This window comes from Cylas formicarius, unplaced genomic scaffold (assembly GCF_029955315.1).
Source record: "Cylas formicarius isolate icCylForm1 unplaced genomic scaffold, icCylForm1.1 PGA_scaffold_6__28_contigs__length_40554024, whole genome shotgun sequence".
Taxonomy (NCBI): domain Eukaryota; kingdom Metazoa; phylum Arthropoda; class Insecta; order Coleoptera; family Brentidae; genus Cylas; species Cylas formicarius.
This window is the reverse complement of record NW_026844347.1, coordinates 3921558-3933613: the sequence shown is the minus strand read 5'-3', so window position 1 is coordinate 3933613 and position 12056 is coordinate 3921558. Positions and strand designations below refer to the sequence as shown.

At 32.7% G+C, this 12056-nt stretch overlaps 1 protein-coding gene across 1 annotated transcript in view; it reads right to left on the bottom strand.

Moving 5' to 3' along the window:
* Nucleotides 1–5784, bottom strand: part of LOC132703803 (cAMP-specific 3',5'-cyclic phosphodiesterase) — a 205436-nt gene extending 199652 nt beyond the window's left edge. Inside the window, exon 1 of the mRNA XM_060673284.1 lies at nt 5767–5784. The gene's annotated coding sequence lies outside the window, so the exon portion shown is untranslated. The remainder of the gene's footprint in view (nt 1–5766) is intronic.
* Between the last annotated feature and the right edge of the window lie 6272 nt (nt 5785–12056).

The following is a 12056-nucleotide window of genomic DNA, read 5'->3' as shown; positions in this document are numbered from 1 at the left end:
TTCTGGCAAACCTTTTTAGGATTTAATACGTCACCGTTTTCTGCAAATTTCTTTGCCAGACTATTTAGTTTTCATCCTCAGATTGTTCAAATAATACCGGGCTACTACGAGTATATGGTCACACGTCGAACTTTATTTCGTTTGAAGTCGGCAGCACCTTTTCGTGAATGTTCGAATCCATTGTCGAAAGGGCGCGCTTTGTAGTCAGGCGTGACGTTATCCAATTTTTCGGCATAGACAACGCCGGACCCAGGTCGCTTATTACAAAATTATTGTATATCTGTTGCTTAAGAATGCGCAAAATACTAAAGAATAAAACAATTACAAACTAAGAAAAAGTTACTGACCGCTAATTTTGGATACAAAAATTCACACTAAATTAAACTAGAACTAAAATCTCGACAAAAATATATCAATCAACATCAAAAAATTGAAAAACTGGCAACGTTGCTGGCTGCGGCCCCGAAGTGTGAAGATGTGAAAAGATTTCAAACATAATCAGAAAAATATTTCTCACTTCAGGTGCTCAGTTTTTCACAAAACTCTTACATTTTTATATATCGCTGGATAAAGAAAAATGACGTATTATAATACTGTTCGGACGGTGTAACATAACAATGGTTATGGGGACTCCTAACGTATAGATAGGGAACACAAATTTTTATTTTTTTGCAATTGCGTGCATTGTTATTTCTGTATAAAGTTTTACCAAAGATTTTTTAAAACCACAATTAATTAAAAATTTGCAAGTGACAACGTTAACTTTAAACATATCTAAAATAATCAAAATTTCAAAATAATTTATTTATTCACTGGATTATAATTGCATTTAATAAAATATATAATTATTAAGTTTAGTCAGTAATTAAGCTCCAAAAAGAGAGCCGACATGAAGAGAATGAAGTAGCCTGTTCGGTGAACTCTCTATCTCTATGCGTCCGTCTCAACAAAAGAATTTTGACACATGTTCTCGTCAAATTTTTCATATTCTGTATTTTCAAAAAACAATAATTGGCCTTGGAGGCAATTTATCCGATAACTTATGCCACATTCGTTCTAGCGTCTGAACTCATTGTCATCGTCTAGTAGAGTCCCCGAAGTTTAAATAAGCACACACAATTTTTGGATCCATCCAATATTACTTATCAAAATCAAACAAAATATTGAGTTTGAATAATTGACTAAATATTTCCTAAATATAAAGGCATACACAGCAACATCAAAGTATTGAAGCAACATTTCGATGATTGTCCCGAATTGTCCCCCCCCCCCTTTAACAGAAAAAAGAAACTGTCTTCCTACTATGGAACTTTCGCAAAATCGATATAATTTTATTGTGCATACACCCTAAAGTGTCTTTCAAGTCTCGCCGAACTTCAAAGTTACATCACCCTTTGTTAAATATTAAACTTTGTACAAATAATAGCGTCGTCGAATGATATTCTTCAAATATCTCTCGCGCTCTGTATAATTGACGAAACCTGAAACTTTTTCTCGACACCGTTTACGATACCGTTCAAATCAAATTATCGCAGCAGTTTTTCATTTATCCCCAAAAACGGAAATTTTTAGGATATTTTAGATTTTTTTACCCATAAACGACACACCCTGTATATAATTGAGACAATGTTCGAAATAGAGGTTATAGCCCACGATCTCCCACGTCTCCTGGTATATGATTTTTTCCAATAGAGTAAGTGGTTTTCAAGAAAATACTTGATTTCTGAAACCATGATAGACGGAAACCGTAAATAAAAAAATTGTAGCTCTGAGTGTGGCCTATACTGTTTAACTACACTATTTAAAACAATTGGCTATATTTTACACGAATTTTGATTTACGGCTAATAATTTAATAGTGAAAAGAACGATTTTCAGGATCTTTTAGAGTCTTGTCTATAATTGAAAAACCCTGTATATAATGGGAAAAATGCCTGAAATAAAAGTTATGGCCCGGATCTCCCGCATTTCCTGATTAAAAAATTTTCTCAATCGGATGAATAGAAAAAAATTTCAAAAATTTTTGAAAAATACTTTGCGAGATTTGACTAAGTCCTTTTTCAACAAGTGAAATGCGGGTGTGGACTTCTACCCTTCTGCTAAATCTGAAGTCGATAGCTGCAAATTTAAGACACCTGTTAATTTTTTAATATAGCACTTAATATCTTGAACACCCTGTACAACAGATGAAAAAGTTAAATAGAAAAACTTTGGCTGTTATGCGGGTTTGAAAAATATTCAGGAATAAAATTTTATGGAGCCGAATCTTCTGCGTTTTTCCGTTTAAGAATTTTTTAGGTCGCTTAAACCGCTTTCGAGAAATATTTTTTTTCTTAAACCTTTGCCAACGCAATTTTTCTTTTTTTTTTAATAATTTTCGACCCTCCAGCCCCACCAACTTCAATAGGTTCCGTTAGAGAGGTGCGCTCTAGACGTATGCAAAATATCAATTCGATTGATTCAAATTTCGGACACTTATAGTATTTCATAGCGATGTCCAAAAAACAGTCGAAAATCCAAAAAAAAAGTTGATATGTTGTGTATCTCGTAGACTGTTAAAAAGGAGCAAAATTTGAACCATCTAGTTCAAACCGTTTAGAAGTTGTTGTTTAAAAAGGTTCAGGAACAAAGAACAGGGAACGAATAGACAAAAAAAAATTTTTTTTGACGCTGTTTTGTTCTGCACCAATGAGGGTCCCCTAGATTCGATTTCATCGTTTTTTCGAAAGTAATAAAGGCATTATAGAAGATCAAAAAAGTAATCAGATTTAGCCTATTCAGTAGAACCCAATTTTAATACTCCGTTCTGTAAAATACCTAATTATACACCAATCTAGTGTCCGGAAAGTGTCATTTTACCACGTTTACCATGTTTTCGGAGATATTACCGCACAGCATGAATTTTGACTTTGGTCAATTCTGACGGTCATGCCAGCGAGGGTATTCGTATTGTTTTGGAAAAATTTACGCAAAAACTAAGAGGAGTAGAAAAACTATAGTGTGCAACACGTTTGCCAAACTTTGTAAGTCGTTTATTATTTCTTATTAATATTTCTGTACAACTACAAATTTGGTAAGACAATTAAGAAAACAAAAGGCATATAAATAGGATTCCCAGTAAAATTAAATACTTTCATTTTTTTGATCTATTTATTTTTCTTTAGGATCATCTTTTTGGCTTGGTTTTTAAACGTTCTAGCATTTAAAATTTTGAGATACGGGAATAGTCTCTCCCATATGTGGTAAGCGGAGTTATCAATTCTCTTAATCTTAAATTTAGATTGTGAAAAGCATGGATATTTCCATACACGAACAATACAGCAAAATAAGCATAAAGCAAGAAGATACGGGAGCCATCTTATCATCCAGTGTGAAATGAGAAGTGGAACTTTTCATTATTTTTTTTCAAAAACTAACCCTTAATAATATACGGTAGGCGTTTGAAATAGCGTGGCGCTCCCTTTAAATAAAAATAAATCAAAGATATGGGAAATAGCAAGTTTAAATCAAGAATCTCCTCTTCAAAATAAAAAATTATGTCGGTTGAATTGAAAATCTGGGCCGGACTAACATTCCGTCAGTAACGAGGTGCGCAAAATTTCCAAGAAAAAATCAGAGACAAAATCAATCATTACGATATCTAAACTCTAAGAGATTAAATCAGTCCAGAACTGAATTGTAAAAATATTTTTTTACTCCCGTCAGTAAAATACCTAATTACGCACTGATCTAGCATGCGGGAAGCGTCGCTTTACCACGTCAGTTTCGTTTCCCACGAGCCACTTCGGACATTTCTGGGATTTTACCGCACGGGTTTGGGAGCAATCGGATGTTTTCGGAGATATTTCGCACGCTTTGAATTTTGACGTTTGTCAATTCTGACGGTCATGTCAGTGAATGCATTCGTGTTATTTTGCGAAAATGTTCCCAAAAACTAACCGTCGTAGAAAAAGTATAATATGCAACAGTTTTTAAGTCACTCGTTTATTAAACACTCGCTCCGCCCGTGTCAAATAAACTCAAATGCCGTTTACCGCACTTGTTGCATAAGATACTATTATTCCAATTCAAAAATTAGTTGCAAAAATGTATGTCAACTGTCGGAGCTCGTTATGTTTGTTCAGTTAGAGAATTTCGTGAACTAAAACTAACCCCAACATTCTAGAAGTGGAAGACTGACAGCTTTCCGTTTCAGCAATTGTGGTCACACACAGACTTTGTACGCGTTTGTTTGCAAATTTTTAACCTTTTGCACTGAAATTTTACAGTTTTTTTTATAAGACCATGATTATAAGATATTTAACGTAGCAATATACATTACATTGCCCCAAAAGCTTTCCCATCTACGAAAAATAAATGTCTTTGTTGCACAGTTTTGATTAGTTCAACGGAGACTAACTTTTAAGAATCAATTGGTATTGAATATTTTATGCAAAGTTACCTATAATTTTTTTTGAACAATCGAAATTGCTAATGGTGTACAGGATGTGTAAAATAATGCAAATACAAAAATAATCGATTTTAGGTTATTTTGTATATTGCTGTTGGATTATCTTCTGTCCGACTTCTCGCCCTATAGCTCTATCGTCATTTTTTGTATCGATATCCTAACAAATGAATGTTTTCCGAGGTTACCAATCAATAATGAGCGATAAACTAACCAAAACTAACCAGTGTCGTATTAAACTCGGTTTATTTAGACTGTTTAACAGTAAAAAATAGCAAACAAAACAAAACATATCTGCGGAACTAAAAAAATTCTTTTGAGCCGGATTTAGGGGAATTTTATTAGTGGATCTCTAAAGAGGTCTATAGCGACGCCAGCTTTTCATAAGAGGCGTCGCCAGAAAGTAGCCAACTGTTTTAAAGGGATAGCCTATCCTATATGACACCGCCATCACTCCTAAAATAATACGTGAATACACTACTTTTGTAATTTATGGATGAAAGATTAATTTTTAGTGCTGGCCGGAGATTAGGGATTGTCACAAATTGCATGGTTTATATTAAACGGGGTGATAAAACCAAATTGATTTCTTACAAATGTTTACCTAGTTTCCTAAAGATACTTTTCTGAAAACATTTGACATTTTCAACTTCGAATAATTTTAATTCTTTTTGAAACTAAACTTCATGAAGATGAGGGTAATTAAAACAAAAACAAAAGAAAATTGTTGCAGATTCCGTATATTACCTTTAAATTGAATATGCCATATCTGACCGAGAAATTTTAAAAAATGTCTACCCACTAAAGTCAATTTATCGAGAAAAACATAAATATCTCAAAAACTCGTAAATATATCAGAAATCCCTAGATTTTATTTTTTCTTTTAATTTTCAAAGTTTAATAACCATTAAAATCTAAAATACCTTTTCGGGATTGTCAGAAATACAGTTTTTAATTACTTGTTTCGAATGTCCAGCGTAATGTAAGTATTTCAAAAAAAGTTCTATACCTCTTATCGACTACGTTTGTATATTATGTTATGATCCCTTTTTCCATATTTTCAGTTCAAGTTTTAAGTAACATAAATTACAAGAAACGCTAATGACTTAGGCAATAGGTAATCTCAATGTTATTCATAAAAATGTCAAAAAAAGTATTCAAATATGGAAAACAAATGTGGTGGCTGGTTCTCAAACAAGTAAATAATTTTTTACCAGAGTATTCTGGAAAGTGCAATTGTCAGTTGACTGACTAGCTCTTTATCCTTTCGTAAGCCGGAAATAAGTAGTACGGAGAATAAGTAGCTTGATCAGAACCAACCCAGTAATAAACAAAACCATTTGCAATCCCCCTGTATTACGGCTGTCATCATCACCTGTTGCCACCACTGCTCTCTTTTGCTCAGTGTTGCGTCCTTTTACACAGTGGCCCCCACAGTTGTCCTTTGATCATCCGAAGCACACATAAAGCACAGACAAGCACTTTTTACTAAAAACATACTAACACAAAGCTCTTTCTATCAGTTGACTTATTAGAGTAAAAAAAAATGTCCACACATTCGCCGCGCACTGAACTAAACAACCAAAAAAAAAAGAAGGCAAACCACACCAACCTTAACTCACTTTAACCGGAATTGCCTCACGCACAGCAAAAACAGAAAATGAGCTACATTTTTATGTCATCTTATTGATTCTGTTTTGCTCCTTTAACCGTTACAATTTGACCTTCAATCAAATTGAAGTCATTAAAAAACACAACGCGTCGCAAATTACATTATGTTGCTACGATTTTCATAATTCTGACACGGAAACGTCAAATATTTCGATGTTTCGCGCAATTAAACAGCACGAAATAAAACCAAAAACCGACCCGCTTCCTATGACAAACCGGTCGCTACTGAGACGGCGCTTGCAGACGCTCGAACGTCGGGAACGTCGAGACGTCATCCATAGAGGCCTCGTGCTTTGCCCTAGTAGAGTTGCGGTGGAGTGTACAACCCGCAGATTAAGAATTTTGCCGTCCATTATCCTATTAACGCCAAAAAGATAACGAGTCCTATCGTACTGGATCCGCACACGAACGTGCAGCTTTCTATGTGTTTTTGTTTAATTTATTTTAATTTTTTTATTATTTCACAAAATAACCTAGTTAAGTTTAAGAGAAGAGAAATAAAGTCATTCCAAAGAAATGATAATCACAAATCCTTCATAATTTTGCCCTTATGGACCCTTAAGATCGGAATTTGATCATTAATCAAAGAATAAAATTTCAATCGAAAGTAAGTTTAGAAGGGCGGTCATTGCGTATGTACAAATAGTCATTAGATAAATAGATAAAAAGATTTCCTGTTTTTTTTTATTTTTTTTTCAAACATTTTGTTTCCTCTAGCTCTTTAATCTTACTCTATTCATTTTTTCTCAAAATTTTTTCCTGTCCTTGGATAAATATCCATATAATTAATATACTAATTTAAAAAACTTTAAAAAATATTTATAGCACAGAACACAAACGGCATAATGTATATACAACCATGTCAATGTTTGCAAAAAACAAGAAACACAAATTTGGAAATTAATATGTTTACGCTACACTATTTTTATCAAACTAAAAAAGATATTGTTAGTAAAACCGCCAATTTATGAATATAAAGTCTAAAATGTAGCAACGAGGTACCTAATTTCCACGTGGAAAAATGCAGAGGCAAAATCAAAGCCGTTACCTGAAGTCCGGCAATGAAATGTTATCACCCGGGATTCAATATTTCAGTTCATTGTCAAGGTTTTCTCAATTTATTTTTTTTATTTTTGACTTCATCACTCTTGTCAGATTTTCGGCAATTTCCACCAACCTACCCAAAAGTTGGAACTACTAGGAAACAACTAAATTTTAGAGATGGACCACTTGACAACTAGGCTTCAGATTATTACACTGTCGTATTGTTGACGTCCACTATTTTAGTTTCGCATATGGTTTCCTTTGTGTAAGACTTATTACTATACTCTTCACTTTCATTCAATTTTGGACGCACTCAACCTCTTAAAATATTCCAGAACAATGTGAATGTCACTTGGGAAATCATAAACCAACATAACTCCAAAATAAAAATACGGAAAACATTAATAGACATTTTAATACAACAGAGCTAAGGAGATTGAAACTTGACTATAATAAAATTCTTGTTCCATGTTTCAAGCTATTCTAGGATCCATTTTTTAGTATTAGGAACAGCATACGAGACTCATATACCCTTCCACTTCGTATTCCTTATTGGATTTATTATTATTGGATTTATTATTATTATTATAAATTATTGAGGGTATTATAAAATAAATTTTTGGCTCAATTTTGGAGGTTGGAGAATTTAGTAAGGTAGAAAAAAGCACTGAACTGACTTGGACCTTAGCAATGTAGCAAACGGAAGTCTCCCCTAACCTAAAAATATTGACAGGAACATCCGTATCCATTTTTTTGTTTCGAACTTCAGCCCTATTTTTTTTCAAAGCTAAGATTTTGACAATTATTGTCTATTCAACAATTTTAGCCTATAATCAAAGACATGATATCTAAGGTACTATAGTTCGTTCAAATCATTATTTGAGAGCGTACCTTACGTTTCATCTCTACGCCAGCAGCACAACGGAATCATATATTTTGTCTAACCAATTGCATTGTCGTCAAATGTATCAGAAAATGCACGGCGTGCACTTTCTTCCATTTAGAATGGAGATTTGCATAATTAATTGAAAGAAAAAGTTCCGGAATTAAAGCATAAAACCCGCCATAACTTAAAGGATACCTCTTTACACGACGAAAGATTTACTACCAATACTATCAAGTGTGGATATCATATATTGGTAACTACAAAACTAAAAGTTATTGCCGCAAAGTAAACGGATATTTCGTGAAACACGCCATGAACTTTAAAACAATATTTAATTACAGACGTTTTTAAGCCTTTGAAACGTTGGACGGTTCAAATTTAATCATACCAACAATTATATGAAAGCAATGTTTTATCTAAGCATGTTTAAAATTGACACGAAAACCCTCAGTATATTTTAGACGTGTTAAAGATTTCAACGAATTTGAATTTTTTTGTTTTAAATTTTAAGTTTTATTTTTGATTCACTTGTCTCTTCAATCTCTTCACAACGAAAAAATAAAATAATATTAACAAATAAAATTTGAAACTTCGCTGTCGAAGATATAAAAGACCAGAGCGTTGTCAAATTAGAAAAAAAAAAAGCACGTCCCATGGACTATATTAAGATACTCCTACATTTTCCTGGACGTTATCCGATCAAGTGTAAACACCCTGTAAGCATACACAGGTATTATTAAAAAAAAAATGTTTCGTGACTTTAGTGAATAAGTTATTTATTCCTCAAATATGCCATTGTCGTTTATTTTATAGCAACATACGTTGCGCTGGTTAATGTTCTACCGGAATAAGCATTAATTAAAACTGTTTACCATTAGGCTAAAAACCGCTTCATTAATGTAAGTAATTTCAATTTTATGATGATACCTACCCGATCTAATTATTTTAATTTCATTTGTCGTCACGAATTCCGAAATATTACCTTCTGTTCACTATAGGTACGATATACTCTATGCATCAAGAAATCAATTATCAAGGCATGATGTCCCTGTTTACGTTACAATTTGCGTTGTGCGCTCTGGTGGTTGTATGAACTATGAAAAAACCAAGTATACGCATTTTGCAAAGTCGGACTAAACACATTATAGTATATTATGCAACAAGTATGGTAAACGGCATTTGAGTCACGAATTTATTTGAGTGACTTAAGAAGTTTACCAAACGTGGTGCATACTATACTTTTTCTACGACCGTTAGTTTTTAGGTACATTTTTGGAAAACAACACGAATTCACTCACTGACATGACCGTCAGAATTGACAAACGTCAAAATTCAAGGCGTGGGAAATATCTCCGAAATCATCAGATTGCTCCAAAACCCGTGGAGTAAAATCTCGGAAATGTAATTAGGTATTTTACAGACGGGAGTAGAAAACACCATTTGAATCGATGCAATGAAGTTATCGCCACTAAAACTATTGTAAGTTGGATATACATATATGGAATAGGGTATCCCAAAGCAATTTAAAGCTATTTTGTGTTTAAAAAGGAAAAAAAACAAATGGAAACTTTCATCTGTAAAATAATTGGTATAAGAGATCGGGTGGTACGTTTTTCATTTAATATAGTGTTTAATACACTATATTTTTTTACGACCCTTAGGTACATTTTTACAAAAAAGCACGAATACATTCACTGACATCGAGCCCACTCGAGGGCAAATAGTAAATGACGGGTGAGATGACCATTAGAACATAGAAATCTACCGAAAACATTCAATCACTCCTAAACCCTTATACCCTCTTTTCAACCCTCTCTTAGTTTTTAAATTTAATTGGAAATCACTACTACAACTGAAGAATAAAATAAATGAAAACATCAACTTTCCTAAAAAATGAGATCTGATGAACTTATTGATTCATGGTTAAATGTAAACTTCAGCCAATTCGGAAAAACACTCCTTGGAAAGTTAGGTTCTCAATCAATGTGAACTGTAACCCAGGACAATATCCTTAGTATTTCGGTTTTTTAATATAATAATAATATTATTTTTCCAACAACATTAATTACAACGAAACATTCTCCAACAATAACCTTGTGCACTATGAACCGAACAATCTGTGTGTGCACTTAACATGGTGCTGAAAATATTTTTACAAATTTCTAAATCTAACAGGTTACAAAATAATACAATTGTTGTGTCCTATATTATAGATGTTGCTCAGATTAATTTTTTGTTTTAAAGAAGGTGTAATAATAATAAACAGAGATTATGCACAGCGTGGTTACACAATTTGTGCTAAACATAGAACCAAGTTATTTTATTATTTATTAGCCACTGCTTTAGTTTATTTTTTATTTTATGAAATGATTTAATCTTAAATTTAACGGGTAACCTTTTTGGTATGGTATAAAAAATATATTTTTGGCATTTGATATAACACATTTTGTGCGTGTCTCGTAATATTTTGTATTGCCTTGTGGAAATATTTTTGAATTTTTTGGCCAAACTTACCGAACATTTTACATACCATTAAATAATTTGTAATTCTTGGGCATCATTAAATAAATCTATACTAAAATAAAACTTATACAGCATCACCTGTTAAGTAGGAGTTCAACCAACGCACGGTACACCTTTATTAGCATTTTTGTACCATAACTTGTCTAATTTGATAATATTTATCTAGTAATTTTCTAATTTTAGTAGAATGTATAACGACTTCAAGAATTTTATTAGTTTTATTTATTTTAGGGGTACAGTTGCAGTGGTGCCGATTTTGACAGTCAAAGCTATGTCGGCAATGGTGGGTTCATTCACTTTTGTTATTGAGAAGCCAAGAAAGTTTGATTTATCAACGTTCATTGTTAACTAATTTTTATCGTACCACACTGTGTCAAATGCTTTCCCAGGTCGAAAAAAATCCTATGCATTTATTGTTTGATATGGTTCGTTAAGCAGGCAACAGCGTCCTCAATACAGTTTAGCCTAAAGCCATACTAGTGTTCTGAAATAAGGTTATTCGTATCGAAATATTCAGTTAAGCATAATTTATTACATTTTTCAATAATTAATGACAAATTACTGGTCAAAGCTATAGGTCTATGATCGTTGGTTATTTTTTATTTCTAATTATATGGATTGCAGTGAAAATTGTTCTCTTAAAAGCGGTGGTTGATTACTTTGAATGGGATTCCATCCCAACCAGCTGCGGAATCTTGTTTTAGGATATTTATTTGAATGATCATTTCATTTTCTAGAAGAAACATTGATTTATTTAAATTAAAATTCTCTACTTCAAATTTTAAATTTAGCTTAGTTATTTCATTTGCCATTTTTGCAACTATAACTATGCCAGTAAGCAGTAAAAATATTTAACAGTCAATATATAAATAAACATGCTACAATTACTTGGTAGCTAAATTTGAAAGTGCCTATTTTTACAAAAAGACGAAAAAGGCTCAGAAATAACTAAAAGTAATGTTCACAGAAATATAGATAAAGGCATTTGCCTAGATCTATTGGAAAACGCCATAAATGTCCAGATAATGGAGATGATTGAGATTCAAATGGTTATAGGTAAAATCGTTCGCTGACTCGGAAATGGTGGACCTTTTAATCAATGGGTAACTAGGTTTCAATATTTGTCTTCCATGATTTTTTTTTCTTAAATCGTATGTAAACAAAAGTTTACTGCATTCATATTTATTTGAAACTAGTAAAGATAGAAACATGGTTTTAACGTTAATGGATACAGAAAAGTGTAAAATTTATTATGACTATGATAAAAGTTCAAAAATTCCCAGTTCTCCAGATCTCACTCCTTGCGATTTTTACCTTTGGGGTTACTCAAAAGAGCCAGTCTTTATCCCTCCTATGCCTGACATCCTTGAAGATCTACAACATCCAATTAAAGAAGCAGTGAATTCCATAACCAGAGACCAGCTGATTCGTGTATGACAATTAATGAGCCACCGTTTTGACATTTCTTTTCGTTTTCATTTCTCTA